A 19,244-nucleotide genomic window follows, 5' to 3' on the forward strand; every position below is an offset into this window, starting at 1 on the left:
CCCCGCCTCGGCGCGCGCCCCGCGCTTTCGCCGCTCTGCTCCTCGCGCCTGTCCCGCCGGCCTCGCGCCTCCTCCAAGCCGCAGCCTCAGCCCTGCGGCCCTCTGAGGATAAAAGACGGGCAGCCGGGTGGAAAGGAAGGAGAAGGAAACAAGACCGAGGAAGCGGAGAGTGGGAGTGAAGGGAGGAGATGGGCACACCCGGGGACGAAGGAAGGAAAGGGAAACCAGTGTACGTGGGGGTGCGGCGGGGGAGAAGAGAGTCCGAAATAAGTATCCGAGTCCCAAAGCACAGCTCGATGACCGGCGCCGCACTTAGTGACACTTGAGCTGAGTTACGTGGAACCTGAGCCACCGGCCTTAAATATGCTGGTTTCTGAACTAACTGGCAGAGTGTGAGCAAGCAGGTGCTTAGAGCTCCACATCTGAGACCGCCCCTATAAAGTATGTACAAAGCATCGGGGAAATGGTTACACGGCGGTGGCTTTAATATCGATCTAAGCACGCAGCAGGCTTGTGGTAAAAGAGCAATACTCTTTCCTATTGACAGATATTCAAGCCCAATTAAATCTATGTATCCTCTGCTTGTTCCCCAACTTTCTCTCCTTGCCCCGTGAAAACGTTTAAAAGCAAGAAGTCCTAACCAACATCTCACTGGTTCAAAGATGTTGATTGTGCTCTGAAACTTTCTGCCGTGGCTTATGGGCGTGTGTGTGTGTGTGTGTGTGTGTGTGTGTGTGTATGTATGTGTCTCAGGAACAAAGCAGCTACCACAGATCTTACAGGTAAATAGGGCAGGTAGTGTACTGAGTCACAAGTTGAAAGGTTTTGTTCAGGTATATTATTAGACAGTTCTTAGTATTCATTTTTAAAATTTCTCAATCAAAGAAAGCTTGGATGGATGAAGAGGCGTATGTATGACTGAGTCAGTCCCGTTCCAGGCACCTAAGACAATAATCAAATGTTAAACTTCATAGAAATGAACCTGATGGAAACAGAAAGTAAATATAAGCAACTTGCATTGTGTCTACACCATGCCAAAACATCTAGACAAAGTGAGGTATCTGCATATTTGGAGACATCAGAGGATTGATCGATTTTGTCACTTTTGAGCTTAAGGTGTGGGATCTTGCAAACAGCTGAGGGCTGCTCACTCCATTCAGGAAAAACCGAAGTTTATTCATTCAATAAATATTGAGCCTCTGGGCCATACTATGTGCACAATACTATACTTATGTTGGCATCCAAGAAGTATGCTTACCATTCTCAAAGAGTTTAAGAATTAAGTCAGATCTGTGTACATAATCAGATACATAGCTACTATTTATTGAGCACTTTTGGGGTGCCAAGTACCATGCCTCGTCTTACCTCATAGCCCCTCAAAATAATATTTTCTCTCATTTGATATTCACAGTAACTCTCTGAGGTCGCTTATTTACAGATGAGGAAATTGAACCTTAGAAGCAACTTGCCCAACACCACACATCTAGAAAGTGACAAAACCAGGATTTGAAAGCAGGCATGTCTGATTCCAAAAAACCATGCCATTGTGCTAAACTGCCTCTCAGTACCAATGTATGACAGCAAGGTTAGTGATGGATAAAAGATAGTCACATTAAACTGCAGTAGATACAACGGAGGTTAAACAAAAATAACTTAGTTTTAATGGAAAGACTGAAAAACTCTATGTGAAATAGATCAACTGTCGAAAATGCTTAGCTGCAACCTAAAAACAAACAAACAAACAAAAAAATGGGTTAACTGTTTTGTGATATGTGATCTCATTCTCTCAAACCTCATCATCACTGTTACAACTATCCTGTTTGAGGCAAAAAAACAACTCATTGTCAATCACTAATGCAGTAAACAAAAAGCATTTTTTTTTGCCGTGTTGCAGAAGAGAAAGCAGATTGGTTTAAAAAATGTTCCACAACAACTGGTACACTCTTAGGGTGTTTCGTTTTGTCTTATACTTTAACTATCAGAGCCTACCTTTTAATTTGTTTGAAACTGGGTCGAATGCGATGTAAGACAGTAGGTAGCAATTTACTGACCACACTAAGAAGTGAACACTTCTAGAGTAGAAAACCAGTGCCATTGAATGACATCACACTCGAGTTTAGCACAGGAAGCAAAGTAGAATACCATGGATGGCTGCTTCTGCTAGGGGAATTTAGGAAAGCAGAATGTAATCTCCTGATTTAGAATTTGGCCAGTAGACAAGAGTCTAACGCCCCTACTCTTGTGAAAATAGCAAGGAATCTTTAATAAGCACCGGTAGTCATGTCCTTAGTCCTGCAGTTTATCTAAAAACAAAGCACTATCATAGCTATTGTACCAGGCAAAGGGGTTGATGCAGTGGGAAACCCCAAAACAAGGACATCCCAGCTGAATTACAAAAATAGCTTTTTCCCCAAGGATTTTAAATTCCAATTCCAAACCTTACAATCATAAGGAAATAGACAAACCCAAACATGAAGACTGCAGAAAATTCATCATTTCCTGACCACTGGGAGTTACTATCTGAACTACTTTGTTGTATCGGCTGGCTAAAAGCCGCAGTCGGGGGGACACTCTAACCTTTTTCTCTGGGTTAACTTCTGGGTCTGGCTCATCTCCTATACTAACTTTGTGCCTCAAGATGTTTTGCAAATCCCCTGGCAAGTAGTGGTGGTAGTGGTGGTAATGCCTTCTTTTAGCCTTTGAGGAAATGCATCTCCTAGCCTTGTTTTCTTGCAAACTCACAGCATAGAAATAAACATATTTTGTTCAAACAAAACAAAATCTACAGATCAAATTATGTGAAAAAGTTTTTCTTTTTTTGTTTTTGTTTTGTTTTGTTTTGCATCTGCACAAAGTGCACACTGAATGGGAAAATTGACCTTGCTCAGTATTCTTTTGACTTGAAGTGTAAAGGTCAAAGTATGATAGAGCACATGTGTTTCTACCCGCTTTTGATACTGATATGCAGTGATAATACCCTCCAGAGGAAATGTTAAGGTGCCTTCTGCTTTTTGTAACTGACTGTCAAGCTGGGAGCTAAAGATTCCATGTTTCTTTTAAATAAGAAAAATAAATGGGCCATAGTCTCTTTGTCAATGAAGCATATTCAGACTGTAAGCATTTCTTCATCTGCATCAGCCTCTAAATTGCTGTGAACTATTGTCCAATGCTTTGTTTAAAACTGTGAAAAACCACTTGAACAAAGGTTATGCACATTATTTACTAGGTGATAAAACTGGAAATTGAATTAAACCCAAAAGTTACTGATTATTTTACCATTACCTCAATTCTTCTCATGTTTACAATAGTTACTTTTCATTTCAGCAAAAAAAAAAAAATACATATATATATATATATATATATATAATTTGATGAGATATTAAGCATTTGTTAATGTTGCAAAATTATTTTCTTAGGTTCCTGGGGTGTGGGTGACATGAGTAACATTCATATAATTCAGTGGAAAAAAAAACAAAAACCGTCCATTTCTGTCCAAACAAGTGTTATTTTTATCTTGTCACCAAACTTTCTCAACTGCTATCCTTGAACAACTGCAGAATGTGAAATTATTAGCTACCACTTTGATCCAACCTTGTACATATATAATACATGGTTGTGGTGGTAGAGGTGGCCATCAGTTTTATATTTGAATGAATATATGAATAAATAATGAAATTCTTTACCTACTATTCAATTCAAATTGATAAATTAGCTTTTGTTTTCCTAAATGCAAAACAGATCCTTCCCTCCTGAATCCTTTAAATGAATACCTTAATGAACAAAGTACCATGATTTACTGTGGATTTTTCTTTGTTTCATTTATATCTTCTATAGACAACTGGAGTGCAAACTAATTGAACGTCTTTTACCACCTATTTCCTTGAGACAAAGGTATATAAACGTCTTAATGAGATTTAGTCATTCTAATATGTATACCGAATGTAGAAGAATTAACAAAATTAGCTAGTTCTGGATTGGAAAGGAAAGCTTTTTAGGAAGGAGATGGCCAAAATGAGTATTATTTTGGGCAGTTAGAGAAGTCATGAGCAAAGAAAACATGAAGATGTCTACTACAGTTTGGATAATCATTACTTGACTATTTTTCTTATTTCTCTTTTCTTTAAAGACTTCATCTACTATCCTCTATGCATATAATGAGGTGTGAAAATGTATATACTATAACTGTGCCCCACATCCAAATTTAATTATGAACATATCGTTGTTTTTCTATAACTAATCTCATTATATTCCATAGCATTTATTCCCGTTGCCTGGAGATACAGGTTGGGCAGAGTGAAGTTTAACGTCAATTAAAATACAAAAATGTGTTCTGAATTAGAAGTCTCTTGTGCGAATACAGGTTTCTCCTGCTATCTGAAAGTAGAACGTCCATAGGAAAACTTTTGTAAGCTAAAGTGGCATAAAGCAAAGAAGCAATTACCATTAGTTTATATGGAAAACTTTTCAAGAGTTCCAAGATCCTAAAAATAGCCTATTAAATCATAGCAAATAACATACAAAAGCCAAAATATCGTTAACAAAATGTGTTAACAAATCAGGAATAATATGATAAATAAACACTACACACTGTAAGTCCATCAATCCATTCAAGCAATAGACTTTCAACTTTATACATTACTGGATGCTGACTAAGAGAGACCACTTTGCTACTAGCAGAAACAACAGTAACTTCAGGAGCTTTCGAGATTCTTTCTCTCTGCATATAAATAGTACAAATGGTGAATGCAGGTAAGTTCGACGCATGCACAATGTCTTTATTTCATTCGCCGTAATCAGAATGCTTAACCATGTCCAGTTTTACACTAAGCATAACACTCTTAAGAGCTCTCTTAGGCTTTTCCGATACCTGAAGGCACATCTTGCTAATGGATACATGGAATAAATCAAGATAAAACACAGATGCTCACAGATGCTGAGATGCTACATATAGTTCCCGTTCCCGGGGAAAGAGCTGGGCAGGGCCACTCTTGCTGCTTGGGGAGCAGCGGTGCTGTCTCTACAGGGCTGCTGCAAAACAAACACTGCACGCTATTTTTTGCTGTTTGAATTTTTTTTTGTAAAAGCAAAAATCCTCTTCAGATTTCCTCCTGTTAGTGAAAATAAGTACTAATGTAGGTCTTGAGTAAAAGCAAAGTGGCTTAAGGCAAACTTTCAAAAACCAGGGGATACCTGTTTTCAGTTTAAAGTTCAAAATCACTCATGGCAGTGAATAAACCTCTTCAGGATCAAAATCACTCATGACATAACCTCTTCAGAATCCTAACTGAAGTCTATCTCACTTTGCCTTACTGTATCCACTGCTTAAATGTTCATAATTTATGGCTCATTCTCTCACTATGGGCAATGCACAATGATTGTGTCAGAAAGCTCAGCTGTGTCTCCTTACTCACTGTCCAGGATTCCTACCTCAGCTCCTAGTGGTCCACTAACCCTCCAAAGTTCAGCATATCCTCCATCCAGTCACTGACTGGATGTTCATCCCCTGCCATAGCAAGTTCTGACAGGTATGCTGCCTCTTAATCCTCAGCTGCCTTTTACATTCTCCACAAGTTCCCGACAAGGAATTCTGGACTTCTTCCATGCCACTTGATGGGCCTCTTTCTAATTAACCACCACCTCCCATGCTGTCATTTCTACCGCAGATGCCTCATGGTGGCATATGGCTTTCATAAGGGCTTGAAATTTTCCTGCATTATAATTCCCCCAAACATCTCTGATTGTTTTTCTTCTTTTTATGGAGATATAATTCACAAGGCACACAATATACCTATTTAAATTTTACAATTTAATGGTTTTTAGCATATTCAGAGAGTTGTGTAACCACCAATGTAATTTTGAAACACTTTCATCACCCCAAAAGAAACTCCAAACCCATTAACAGTCACTCTCCATTCTGCCCCCCACTGCACCCCAGCCCCTAGCAATTAATAATCTACTTTCTGTTTCTATAAATTTGCATATTCTGGACATTTCGAAGAAATGGAATCATACAATATTTATTCTTTTGTGTCTGCCTTATTTCATTTAGAATAATGTTTTCAAAATTGTTCCATGTTGTAGTATCTATCAATGTTTCATTCTTTTTTTTATGGCTGAAGAATATTCCATTATATGGATATATTACATTTTGTTTATCCATTCATTAATTGACTGACTGGGTTGTTTCCACTTTTTGATTATCATGAATCATGCTGCAATGAACATTTGTGTATAAGTTTCTGTGTGTATGTATGTTTTAAGGTGTCTTGGTGGATTTCTGGGTTATATGGTAACTTCATATTTAACCTTTTGAGGAACTGGCAGGTTGTTCTCCAAACTGGCTGCATCATTTTAAAATCCCACCTGCAGTGTGTGAGGGCTCCAATTTTTTCATGTCTTTGCCAATACTTGTTTTTATCTTTTTTAAAATTGTAGTCATCCTAGTGGGTGTGAAGTGGTATTTTGTAGTTTTGATTTGCATTTCACTGCTAACAATGTTGTGCAGCTTTTCACGTGCTTATCAGCATTTGTATATCTTTTTTGGAGAAAAGTTTATTCAAATCTTTTGCCCATTTTAAAATTGAATTATTTGTCTTCTTATTATCAGGTTGAAAGATTTTTTTTTTATATGTTCTGGATAGTCCCTTATCAGACATATTCTTTTCAAATATTTTATTCCATTCTGTGGGCTGTCTTTTCACTTTCTTAATGGTGTCCCTTGAGCAAAAAAAGTTTTTAATTTCAATATAGTCCAATTTATCATTTTATTCTTTTGTTGCTTGTACTTTTGGTATGATATCTAAGAAACCATTGCCAAATATAAGGTCATGAAGATTTACACCGATGTTTCCTTTCCATAGTTTCAGCTCCTTCATTTCAGTCTTTGACCCATTATGAGTTAATTTTTGTATATAGTGTGAGAAAGGGGTCCAAACTCATTCTTTTCCATGTGGATATTCAGTTGTTGTGACAATATCTCTTCCTTTCCTGTTAAATAACTTGGCTCTCTTGTCAAAAAACAATAAAAAATAAAAGTTTAGGATTTATTTCTGGCCCCTCAATTCTATGACATGGATCTATACATCAATTTTTGTGCCAGCACCACACTCTTTTGATTACTATAGGTTTCTAGCAACTTTTGAAACTGGGAAGCGTGAGTCCTCTAAATTTGTCCTTTTACAAGATTGTGTTGGTTGTTTTGGGACCCTTGCATTTCCATATTACTTTCAGTATTGTCTTGTTAATTTCTGAAAAATGGCAAGTTGGGATTTTGATAGGGGTTGTATTTAATGTAGATCTATTTGAGGAGTATTGGTATCTTAACCATATTATGTCTTCCAATCCATGAACATGGGATTTCTCTCCATTTATTAAGGGCTATTTTAATTTCTTTCAACAATGTTTGTAGTTTCAGAGTATAATTTTGCACTTCTTTTGTTAACTTTATTTTTAAGCATTTTATTCTTTGTTGTAGATGGAATTGTTTTATTAATTTCAGTTTTCAGATTGCTCATTTTATAAAAATATAACTGGTTTTTGTATGTTGACTTTCTATCCTATATCCTTATTAGTTCTAATAGTTCTTTTATTGGATGTTTTAGTATTTTCTATATAAAATAGTCTCCCCTTATCTGTGGTTTCGCTTTCTACAATTTCAGTTACCAGTGGTCAACCACGGAACAAAAATATTAAATAGAAAATTCCAGAAATAAATAATTCATGAGTTTTAAATTGCATGCCATTCTGAGTAGCATGATGAAATATTGAGCAATCCTACTCTGTCCAAACCGGGACATGAATCATTCCTTTGTCCAGTGTAGGACAACGCTGTAGGTGCTACCTGCCCGTTAGTCACTTAGTAGTTGTCTAGGTTATCAGCTCAACTGTCTTGGTATCACAGTGCTTGTGTTCAAATAACCCTTATTTTACTTAATAATGGCCCAAAGCATAAGAGTAGTGATGCTGGGAGCTTGGATGTGCCAAAGAGAAGCTGTAAAGTGCTTTCTTTAAGTGAAAAGGTACGTATGTATAGGAAACAAACAAACAAAAAACATAGTATATGTATAGAGTTCGGTACTATCCATGGTTTCAGGCATCTACTGGTGGTCATGGAATATAACCCCAGTGGATAAGGGGAGAATACTGTATAAAATTATGTCATCTGCAAATAGATATTTTTACCTCTTCCATTTCAATCTGGGTGTCTTTTATTTCTTTTTCTTGTCTAATCTTTTAGACTAAAACCTTCAATGTTGGATAAAACTGGTGACAGTAGACATTCCTGTCTTATTCCTGAACTCAGGCGGAAAGCTTTCAGTCTTTCACTATTAAGTACGATGTTAGCTGTGGGTTTTTCATAGATGCCTTTTATTAGGTTGAGGAAGTTCTGTTCTATTTCTAGTTTGTTGAGTGTTTTTTATTTTTCCATAAAATGTTGGACTTTGTCAAATGCTTTATCTGTGTCTGATGAAAAGATCATATGGGTTTCTTCTTTTGCCTTTTTTGCTTTGATATGGTGTATTACGTTAATTAATTTTTGGATGTTAAACTACCTTCCAATCCTAGGATGAATCCCACTTGTTCATGGTGTATAATCCTTTTTATATGTTGCTGAGTCAATCTACTAGTATTTTGTTGAGTTTCACCTATATTCATAAGAAATATTTGTTTGAGTTTTCTTGCAGCATCTTTATCTGGCTTGGTTTCAGGATAATATCGGCTTCATAAAATGGGTTGGGAACTTTTTCTTCTATATTTTGAATAAGTTTGAGAAAAATTTGGTATTAACTCTTCTTCAAAAGTATGGTAGAGTTCACCAGTGAAGCCATCTGGTCCTGGGCTTTTCTGTGTTGGGAAATTTCAAAATAAATTATTGACTCAATCTTGTTATTTGTTATAGGTCTACAATTTTAATTTTTTGAGTCGATTTTTTTAATGGTGACATTGGTTAACGAAATGCAGTAAGATATATATGATATAAATATACCGTATGTATATATACGATATATATATATATATATATATATATATATATAGCTAGCATTGTGTGTTCACCACCCATAGTTAGATTTCTTTCTGTCACCACATATTTGACCACTTTTACCCCATCTACCTCCCCTCTCTCCCCCACCCTCCGGTAATCACTAGTCTATTGTCCATGTCCATGAGTTTTTGAGTCAGTTTTTGTAATTTTATGTAATTTGTGAGTTTCTAGGAGTTTTTTTTATATTAATTAAGTTATCTAATTTGTTGGCACACAATTGTTTATAATATTCTTTTCTAATCCTTTTTAGTTTTGTAAATTCTGTAGTAATGTTTCCTCTTTTATTTCTGATTTTAGTAATTTGAATCTTCTCTTTTTTTCTTTGTCAGTCTAACTAAAGGCTTTCGATTTTGCTGTTCTTTTCAAACAACCAATTTTTTTATTTCAATATTGTTTTATATTAGTTTCAAGTGTATAGCATAGTGGTTAGACATTTATATAATTTACAAAGCGATCTCCCTAATAAGTCTAGTTCCCACCTGGCATCCTACATAGTTATTACGATATTATTGACTATATGCCTTATGCTGTACTTTACATGCCTGTGACTATTTTGTAACTATCAATTTGTACTTTTTAATACCTTCACCTTTTTCACCCTACTACCCATCTGGCAACAATTCATTTGTTCTCTGTATCTACGAGTGATTTATTTTGTTCATTTATTTTGTTCTTTAGATTCCCCATATAAGTGAATTCATATGGTATTTGTCTTTCCCTGTCTGACTTATTTCACTTAGCATAATATCTTTCAGGTCTATCCATGTCATCAAAAATAGTAAGATTTCATTCTTGTTTTATGACCAAGTAATATTCCATTGTATATATGCACCACCCTTCTTTATCCATCTATTGATGGGCGCTTAGGTTGCTTCCATGTCTTGGCTACAGTAAATAATGCTGCAATGAACATAGATGTGAATGTATCTTTTCGAATTAATGTTTTGGATTTTTTTTGGATAAATACCCAGAAGCAGAATTTCTGGGTCAATAGGTAGTTATATTTTTAATTTCTTTGAGGAACTGCCATACTGTTTTCCATAGTGGCTACACCAATTTGCAATCTCACCAACAGTGCACGAGGGTTCCATTTTGTCTACGTTCTCCCCAACATTTGTCAAACAAACAACTTTTGTTTAATTAATTTTCACTATTGTTTTTATATTCTCCATTTTATTTATCTCTGTTCTAATCTTTATTATTTCCTTTCTTTTCTTTGTCGTGGGTTTAGTTCACCCTTTTGTTCTCCTATTTTCTTAAGGTGAAAGTTTAGGGTATTGATTTGAGATATTTCTTCTTCTTCTTCTTCTTCTTCTTCTTCTTCTTCTTCTTCTTCTTCTTCTTCTTCTTCTTCTTCTTCTTCTTCTTCTTCTTCTTCTTAAATAAAGAACTTACGGCTATAAATTTCTCTCTAAGCACTGCTTTAGCTGCATTCCATAAGTTTTGGTATGTTGTGGTTTTGCTTTCATTCATATCAAATATTTTCTAATTTATATTGTGATTATTTCTTTGACCTATCTGTTGTTTGGAAGTGTTTTAATTTCCACATCTTTGTGAATTTCCCAAATCTCATTCTATAATTTATTTTTAATTTCATTCCTTTGTGGTAGAGAATACACCTTGCAGGATTTCAATCATTTTAAATGTTTTGAGGCTTGTTTTATGGTCCAGCATAGTCTGTCCTAGAGAGTGTTCTACATGCACTTTGAGAAGATTATGTGTTCTACTGTTACCATTTGGAATGCTCTATAGATGTATGTTAGGTTTAGTTAGTGTATAGTGTTGTTCAAGCCTTCTATTTACTTATTGAGGAGCAAGAGTTGCTTATGCATAGCCAAAATAAAGAATTTGGCTTTTATTTAAAAAGCCAAATGGGAAACCATTGAAGGATTCAATAAGATCAATTTTGCTGCTATGTGGATAATGTGATAGAAGAATACAGAGAGGAGGTAAGGAGACAAGTCAGGAAACTTCTTCCATAATCTAGGATAGGCCTGGATGTAGGTAGTAGCAGTTGTGATGCACTGAAGGGAGATATTCTATATAAACTTTAGAGTTAGAGTCAATAAGACTTCTAGGTATGTTGTTGAAGTGAGGAAAAGGAAAGAATTAATTCTGTTTTAAGTGACTGAATAAGTATTGGTGACATACTGAAATAGAGAAGATAGGGACAGGAGCTGGTTGGGGATCTATCAAGAGTTCTTGACATAGTAAGTTTAAGGTATTCATTAGATATCCAAATGTAGATGCCAAGTAGATAGTAAAATATGCATGTTATGAGCTCAGATGAGAGTTTTTACTAGAGAAGTAAATTTAGGAGTTATCACCATATAGGTGGGATTAGAAGCCATAGTCTGGAGAAATCTGCAAAGGAGACTAAACAAGAGCAACCAGTGAGGTGGGGGTGGGGGATCAGCATGTTATGTCACAATATCAAAAGAAGAAAATGTTTTAAGATAAAAGGAATGGTTAACTATGCCAAATACTACAAGGAATTCAGGTAAGACGTAGATAGAGAAATGTTTGTTGGGTTTGGCAATATGGAGGCTGCTTGTTACAATAACATGAATAGTTTCATTGGAGTAGTGTGGCCAGAAGCCAGACAAGAGTAGATTAAAAGGGAATAGGGAGGTAAGGAATTGCAGATAGGTTACACAGACAATTCTTTTGAAACATTTGGCTCCAAAGAGGAACAGAAATGAAGGAGTAGCTAGAGAGGAATGTTGGCTCAAAGGAAGGCTTTCCTTTAATTATGGATAGATTCTAGAGCTATTATAAATAGTTATTATTATCACTGTTAGTATTACTTCTTTTTTTAAATTTTAATTAGTTTCAGGTATACCATACATTGGTTAGACATCTATATAGTTAGTAAAATGCTTCTCCCAATTGCTCCCTCTCTCCCCTGACCCTCCACCTAGCCAATGTGTTAATGCTAATTGCATTCCCTATGCCATGCTCCCCATTCCCGTGACCATCCATCAGCTACTAATTTGTACTTCGTTAACCCTTCAACCCATTCTCCCAGCCCCCCAAACCCCCCGCCCCTATGTTCATTACCAAATTGTCCACTATATTTGTGAGTCTGTTTTTGATTAGTTTGTTCTTTTTATTCCTTAAATTCCACATATAAGTGAAATCATATAGTGTTTATCTTTCTCTGTCTGACTTAAATACCTTCTAGATCCGTCAAAGCATTATCTTTTTCCATCTTCTTCCTTTTCATATATAGGGATCTTGTTTTCTTATTCTTTCAGCCACTCTATCTTTGGTTGGAGCACCTATTTTTTTTTTTCCATTTAAGGTACTTATTGATAGGAATATAGTTGTTAGCATTCTTTATTCCTGTTTTTGATATATGTTTTTCTTCTTAAAGAAGTCCAACATTTTCTGTAATACTGGCTTAGTGGTGATAAATTCCTTCAGCTTATTTTTGCCTGGGAAGCTCTTTATCTGTCCTTCAATTCTAAATGATAGCTTTGCTGGATAAATTATTTTTGGTTGTAGATCCTGGATCTTTATCCTGTCAAATATTTTTTGCCAAGCTCTTCTATCCTGCATAGTTTCTTTTGAGAAATCAGCTGCCAGTCTTATGAGTGTTCCCTTATAAATAATTATTTCTTTTTCTCTTGCTGCTTTTAATATTCTTTCTTTGTATTAAAACTTTGGCATTTTAATTATGATGTGTCTTGGTGAGGGCCTCTTTGATCCCTGATTTTTGGAATTCTCTGAGCTTCCTGGGGTTTTATGTCCATTTTTTTTCACCAGGTTAGGGAAGTTTTCCATCATTATTTCTTCAAATGACTGTTCAGCATCTTGATTTTCTTCTGTTATGCCAATCGGATGAATATTTGGAGCCCTAATAGTGCCCCATATCCTCCTTAAATTATTTTTATAGTTTTGACATCTTTTTTCTTGCAATTCTGATTGAGTGTCCTGACTGGCTTTCCTGTCCTCTAGATAGGGCATAAAGATCCTCTTCTTTATTCACTTTGTTTATTCTTTTGTTCATTCCATTTAATATACTTCTCATCTCAGATAATGTGTTCTCCATTTCATGCTGGTTCCCTTTTATAATTTCTACTTCTATTTTTATGTTTTTTATCTCTTTGTTAAAGTTTTCACTGAATTTATCTACACTTCCCAAAAGTTTATTGAGCATCTTTATAACCAGTGTTTTGAACTCTGCACCTTTTAGATTACTTGACTTCATTATTTCTGGATCTCTGTTCTGTTCTGTCATATGGTTTCTGCTTCTTTGTCTTCCTTTTTGGCTGCCTTTCCATATCTATTTCTATGTACGAAGCAAAGCTCCTAAGTCTCCCGTTCTTATTAGTGTGGATTTGTGAAGTAAACAAATCCTGAGAGGGATTCAGCTGCACAGTCCTGAGAGGGATTCAGCTGCAGGCCAAATTTAGCTCAAGCCCCTCACCTTTGGGGCCACCTGTTAAGATTCAGCAAGCAATCCGCAGATGCTGTGCTTATAGTTGCCTCAAAAGGCCAAACCAGAAACCAAGGTCAGCTGCCTCCACCAGTGTGAGTCTCGGCAAGGAGCACCTGACTCACTGAGGACACACCTGGATGTGGCTTAGGTGGGGCCGTGAGTTGGGGGAGGTGGGGTTTCAGGGACTCATCTGAGCAGAGCAACCTCTGTTATCCAGTTTGATGATGTCACAGCACCTGCGTCCGGCGCACGGGTAATGGTGAGGGCTTAACAAGTAACAATGGATTCTGCCGGCACTTCTGTACCGAGCAAGTCTCGCCTCGGCCCTCACTCCAAAAATGTCTCCCTGTAAGTCCCTGGTCCCCGCTGCGTGCAGCCGAATGGGCACTGGTGCTCAGAGCGAGCAGGTCCGTCACAGCGAAAATCTGCTCATGAATGTGGCACCTTTAAGAGGCTTCTGCAGCTGCCGCTGCCGCTGCCACAGCCTCGGTTTCACTCAGCCACTCGGGATCGGGCAGCCCCGCATCCTCGCCCCATCCTACCTTCTGCTGTTGCAGGGTGCTTTCTTGGATTTTTCCATAGTTGTATGGCTTGTTCATCTAGATCCCAGGCAATTTTTCCTTGCTGCTGCTCCTTGTTTCCATCACAACTTTGATTTGGTCGCCAGAGGGATGAACAGAGCCTCTATCATCTATGTCATTTTTTTTCTCCTCCTTCTGTATTACTTCTTTGATGATCATCATTACAAAGTCTTCAGTGAAGTATACCTACAAGCAATTCTTGGACAGATGAATTAACCCAGAAACACTTCTACCCTGAAAAGCACAAACACAAAGATCTCAAAGCATCAATTTTTATTAGTTTCTTGTCACATATATAAATAGGAAAATTAATAAGATAGAATCCTCTGGGGAAGAGGGAGGACTAAGCTGGGTGGAAATGAGGAGCACGGAGAAAAGACAGTCAATAAAATGACTGGGCTTTGTTGGTTATTGAAGAATGTAGGAGTGAGAGAAGTAGACAGCTGAGAAGAAGGACGTGTATTTTATAATCCAGCCTTGAGGTTCTAGTGGAATTTTAGTGTTGTGATGTTTTTACTGCTTTAGCAAAATTTTGCTTACTAGAATCACAACAGGGCCTAGAGATTGCTTTGGGCATATCTTGTCTGGGGCTATAGTAAGCACTTACCTACTCTCAGGTCTTTAGCACAGCACCTGGTTATTCATTGTACAATTTTGAGCAAGTTAGCCTCACTTTCATTATCTCTTAAATTACTATCACTATGTATCTCACAAAATTATTGTAAGGATTAAATCATGTGTGCGAAGTGCTTAGCATAGTGCCTGTATTATTAATTAAAGTAGACAAGCATTTATTAAGTATCCACTGTGTTCCAGACCCCATAATAGTGATATAGAGATGAATAAGGTGGTTTCCTATCCTGTAAGATCTTACGAACCAATGCAGAGTAATAGAAAGACCATTAACAGATAAGCAACCCATTTTACCATTTTAGCAACCCACTTACATGGCCACATGCCAAATATATTTTTCATTTAGACTGTTTCACATATAAAATCTTTAACTTTGACATTCCATGCTAATCAAAAACTTCTATCTATTCATCTCTCACTCCCTTACTCCCATTAAATTGCTTTGTGATCTCACATCTTTGAGACCTCATGTCTATAGACCCATCACTATGTTCCAATCTTCCTGACATTCCCTCCTTGCCCCACTTCTACTTTACCTGCCCTTATTAGCTCAGCTTGATGCCCATTAGCAATCATTTTGACCACACTTTCACTAACTTCCTCAATTCCTTCATACTTATTACTTATTACCTTCCACCACATCTGTTATGCCAACCTCTGATACTGCATCAACTTCACCATATGTTTTCTTTCCTTCTATTTCTTTGGGTTTATTTTATTTTATTTTCCGGATCCTTCAGATGAATGTCTAGCTCTTTCATCTTTATCCTTTATTTTCTCTTCAAATATAAGCATTGCAGGCTATAGCTTTCCCTCTAAGTACTGCTTTAGTTGCATCCCACAAATTGCATACGTATTATTTCCTTTTTAATTCAGTTTGAAATATTTTACAATTTCCAATATGATTTCTTCTTTGACCCATTTTTTTAAAGTACATTTTTAAATTTTAAAATATATGTAGTTTTTCTAGTTATCATTTTGTTGTTGATTTCTGGTTTGATTGCTTTGCGATTGTAGAATGTCATTTGTATCATTTTAATTTTTTGCTTTATGACCCAGTTATGGTCATGTTAGTTACTTAAACCAGTTTTGATGAATGTTCTTTCTGGTTTTGAAAAAAATATATGTATTCTGAAATTGTTGAATTCTGTGTTTTATACATTAGTAGATCAATTTTATTAATTGTCTTATTTAAATTTCTCTATACGAATTGAATGTTTTTTTGTCTGTTGTTTCTATCAATTACAGAGAGAAGTGTATTAAAATCTCTCATTATGATATGGACTTGTCTATTTCTCCTTGTAGCTTTGTTGATTTTTGCTTTATTTTAAGGCTATTTCATGCACATTTAATATTTTTTATATCTTCCTGTTGTATTATATTTTTTTATTAAAAAGAATGATGCTCTGCATCTTTAGTAGTGCTTTTTTTTGCCTCAAAATCTATTTTGTCTGATAGTAATATAGCAGTACCAGCTTCCTTTTGGTTAGTATTTGTGTGAAGTGTCTTTTTCTATATTTTTACAGTCAATCTTTCTGTATTTTTATATTTAAATGTAACTATTGTAAGTGACATATGGTTGGATTTTTAAAATTTAGTTAATCTTTTAACACAAGCATTTAGCCCATTTGTATTTAAATATAAATACGTATATATTTGGATTCAAATCTATCTCATTTGAATTTCCTATTTATCTACATATGGTGCTGTGTTTCATTGTGTGCTTAGTGATTTTTAATTAAAATCTCCTTATTTCTTTGAAAAATTATTTGTGGGAATATTTTGAGGTTTAGAATGAGGATGGGTTCCTGCAGAGAGGATTTACATTCTGCCAGGTGCCTGGTGGCACGACCAGTCTGGGTCTACTTTAAACTAAATTCAGAGACTGAGGTATTTTGGAGCACCTGGTAATGTGAATTTAAGTTGCAAGTCATTATTAAATAAGATTGTGTTTACAATCTGTCAGGTAGGTGCCTCCCCCTCTACTCAGTACCAAGGCTGCTTTCTTTGAAGTCTCCTTATGTGTGTATGTGTGTATGTGTGTATGTATGTGTGTGTATAGCAGGTTATTTCTTGTTCGCAAGTACATTGATGGTTTAGCTCCTTGTCACTCCATTTTTATCTGGATAGGAACCTTATTAAACTCCCCACCTTGGGTAGGCCCTTGGCTTTGTGTTTTCATATCACTTATGGCTCATTTCCTGAAGTTTAACTTAAGTTCAGCAAATGTTCTCAAAGAAGTAACTTCATCAATCTGCCTTCACTTAGATCTGGGCTTGTAATTCCAACCTTTTCAGCTTTCTGATACATTTAGGAAGATGTTTCTTGTATTTTATTCAGCACTTTTTGTTGTTTTCCCTGGGAGAGTCAGTTTGCACACCTAGCCGACCATGTTACCAGAACCCCAGCATATATTTCTCTGCCTCTGTTCTGACGTTACAAAACTACTAGGAAAAAAATCACAAAATTGAACTGACTGGCTCTGTAACAAATTTATGATTTCCAGCTTCAGCTGGGCCTTCTTTCTGTTGTTTTACAATTCTTTTATTTATCTTTATTAATTTCCATTTCTCATTTCCCACAGCAGCTATTTCGACCCATTACTACACTCTTCCAATCCTCCTACTACATCCCCTGCATTATTTACTCATTTCTGAAGGTCAAGCTTCCTACTTAACTATCAAAAAAATGATTTTCAGTTAGGAATTCTCTCAACTCTCCTTCGTCCCACTCCTAAATGTTATCTCTATTCTCCTATCCTTTCTTGCTTCCTTCCTCTATCTTGAAAGAAGGGTATTCTACTCAAAGTATGGTGGTGGACCCCTTCCAGTTCTCAAATTGTTTGATACTGATCCACAACAACATAAACACTGAAACTGAGAGTAAGAATTTAGAAACTTTTATAGCAATTTGATAAAGTAATTATATGTTTATTGGATCTAATAATAAATGGGGGCCTATATTTTGAATGTCTTTTTTTCCACTGATTTTTTTTGTAATAATTCATTTTTATTATATTTTACAGAAGTACCCATCTGTGATAGATTGGAAATTTAAAGAGCTGATACTCTGTCACAGATAGTTTGAGAAGTACTGGACTGGAACTCATCTTCCTCTGACTTGTCTAAGACTCAACTACATGCTTTAGCCCTCTCTTCTCTCAGAACTCTACTTTCACTCTCCATACGCATTCTCTCACATTAAATAATCTTTCTTTTAACGTTGCCAATTGTGCTGCTATCTTATTTCTCACTTTCCATTTACTGTCAGGCTTCTTGACAGAATAAGCCTCAAAAACCGTTTCCCTCTTTCTTATCTCCTCTTAAACTCTCAAATAACAATGGTCCGGCTTATGCTCCCACTACTATCTCAATAAAAGCCACCAGTGACATCCAAATTGCCCAATTTATAGTGGCCCTTTCAGTCCTTGTCCTATCTGGTCTTTACTCTGCATTTGTTACACAACATCATCTCTTCCTTCCAGGACCTCTCTACTTCCATGTCTTCCATGACACCTTTCTCTTCTAGCCCTCATCTGATTTCTGCTTCTCTCAGACTCTTTTGGGGACTTCTTTTATTCTAGCTACATGTCCCTCGGGTCCCTACCCCCACCCTTTACTTTTGCTCCACATTCACTGCTATCGGTCTATTCAACACTTGTATTCTGACAACTTGTAAATCTCTAACTCCAACCCTGACTTCTCTAACCAAGTGGCAGGCTGACTTTTCAATTGGCTTATTAGATAGTTTCACCTGAATGTCCCAAAGACACCTGATATTCAACATATCTAAAACAGAACTCATTATACACAACCTTGCACTTCTTGGGTATCCCCTCTTTTAGTTAATATTATCTCCATCTACCTGACAACCTGGGCTCGGGAGTCATCTTTAACACTTACTTATCTCTCACCTCTTACATTTAGTCCATCTATATTACCTCAACTCTATTTCCATGTCCACTGCCTTATTTAATCAACTCTCACTAAAAGGTGCCTGATTTCTCTCTCTGTATACAGTCTCACCCTATTCCAGTCCATCCTTGGCACTGGAGGAGGATGAGACTGGAGGAACATTTGAAAAATGCTGTTCTGATTTTTTCAGTTCCCTACTTGAAATTTTAGTTAGTTTCTCATTGCCTTTAAGAAGAATACCAAAGTCTTTAGCATTGCATATAGGAACATTTTCAATCACACCCTAGACTAACTCCCTATCCTGGCCTTTCACCGTTATCACCCACAGACTTCGTACACCAGTCAGATTATTGACAATTCCTTAAGCATACTGTCTTTCCACTTCCCTATTTTTATTTTAGGAAATATATTCTCTTCTCTGCCCATGCTGTTACTCTTCTCCAGAATTCCCATCCCCTACTTCTTTTCTAGTAAACTCCAACGGATCCTTTATAATGTCCTTACTTAAACATTGCCTCTTCCATCAGGTCACTCTGATATTGTAGGTCTATTCTCTTCCTCCACCTAGTTTCTACTTCTTGAAGTTCAAGGACTTTCTTGAAGTTCAGGGACCATGTTATCTCTTTATA

The sequence above is a fragment of the Pteropus vampyrus genome, unplaced genomic scaffold (assembly GCF_000151845.1).
Source record: "Pteropus vampyrus isolate Shadow unplaced genomic scaffold, Pvam_2.0 Scaffold244, whole genome shotgun sequence".
NCBI lineage: Eukaryota > Metazoa > Chordata > Mammalia > Chiroptera > Pteropodidae > Pteropus > Pteropus vampyrus.